Source organism: Propithecus coquereli, unplaced genomic scaffold, assembly GCF_000956105.1.
Source record: "Propithecus coquereli isolate 6110/MARCELLA unplaced genomic scaffold, Pcoq_1.0 Scaffold239, whole genome shotgun sequence".
Lineage (NCBI taxonomy): Eukaryota > Metazoa > Chordata > Mammalia > Primates > Indriidae > Propithecus > Propithecus coquereli.
In genome coordinates, this window is record NW_012147941.1 from 1,110,337 (window position 1) to 1,111,770 (window position 1,434).

General features: G+C 44.0%; 1 pseudogene across 1 annotated transcript; it reads right to left on the reverse strand.

Moving 5' to 3' along the window:
* Positions 1-233: 233 nt before the first annotated feature.
* LOC105811648 lies at positions 234-878 on the reverse strand (annotated as a pseudogene). The gene has a single exon (XR_001137558.1). The product of XR_001137558.1 is annotated as a mediator of RNA polymerase II transcription subunit 18 pseudogene (transcript).
* Positions 879-1,434: the final 556 nt, after the last annotated feature.

Genomic DNA, 1,434 nt, shown 5'->3' on the forward strand with positions numbered 1-1,434 from the left:
CCGACGTCGCGCAACGTAAGGATACCGAGAGGGCTCTTTATTCAGAAGGATTAGATGGATTTTCCATGTCATCCTGAGCCTTTAATTTATTATACAAAGGCTGTCAAGAAAGTGAAATCACCACCTGAGGAAAACAGTGCAAAGAACCAACTAAATCCTCACTGTCCTTCTTCCTGAAGGAAGACTACCTGGTTGGCAGTGGTGAAATGGGGCATTTACAGCATCTTTTTTCTAATAGGTAAGGACAGGCCCCAAAGATGTGCAGACCTTCTTAGTCACATGAGCCTTTTGGGGTCTATTTTCTCTAAGTGAACCAGAGGTTTCAGCTGCTCAGCAAAGTTCCTCATGTCATCAGAGACCATGTCCTGCCCAGCCGGTGCAACAACACTTAATTCCACAAGATAGGAGAGCGACAAAGCCTCAGTACTATCTGTGTTCCCTGGCACTAGGATGCGGAAAATCTTGTACACCATAATCTTCATGATGCCCTTACGGAACAAGTGTCCCTTGGCGACAAACTCATGGTCCATGCGGAAGCCCATTTCCATCAAGAAGTCGGTGAGGTTCTCAGATGTGGCAATGTCCACGCAGTTTCTCACTAGGGCATGGCGGTTCTTATCTCCCATTTCTGGCTGTCCTAGGTAGCGTAGATGCCAGGGTGCCCCTGCCCTGTCCATAGAGCGCCGAGCCCTCAGAACAAATGGGCTGGCTTGCTGACCCTTAAGGAGAAACACCATTTCATGGTCAAGGAAAGTCTCAGGTTCCATGTTGTCACACAAACCACGAAGGCGGTGGATGAGGCTTTCCAAACTGTGATCTAAAACACTTCCTGAAGAGGGAAAAAGCACTACTGAGTCCCATCTTTCATTCTGGGTCATGGAATTAGCAAAAGATTGAAAAAACTTAAATGAAAAGCCAAAATAGTTTAATGTAATTTAGTGAATTGAACATATTCACATAACTCTACTTACAAGACAGGCATATATCGAACATATCAGAGTAGGTGTCTAGAGCGTAGAGGGAATGAGAGTAGAACTTATAAATAAAGAGGAAGACTGCAAAACAAGAAAGGGGTTTGCCTGAATCATTACACTAATATGCTGTGAAAGAGGAATAAGATTTACTTCTGCAATCTGCAATTTGGGGGAGTGGGGGGGAAGGTGGGGGAAATTGTTTTGCAAACATGTAGGGGAAAGCCAAGAAAAAGATCCTGGTGCTTGTGAAACGAGCTAACTAACTTGGGAGTCACTCTGTCTTGGAATTTATCATGGTGCGATAATACTATCCTTATCGTTTAAGGCAGTTTTGGATAGGTTATCTGTTACTTGCAGCCCAAAGCATCCTAACAGAGGACATTCAGTTCACATACTCTCTCGAGTGATAAACTTAGATTCAAAGAGAATTATGAGTTGTCCAATGGAGTTCAGCTGAGAT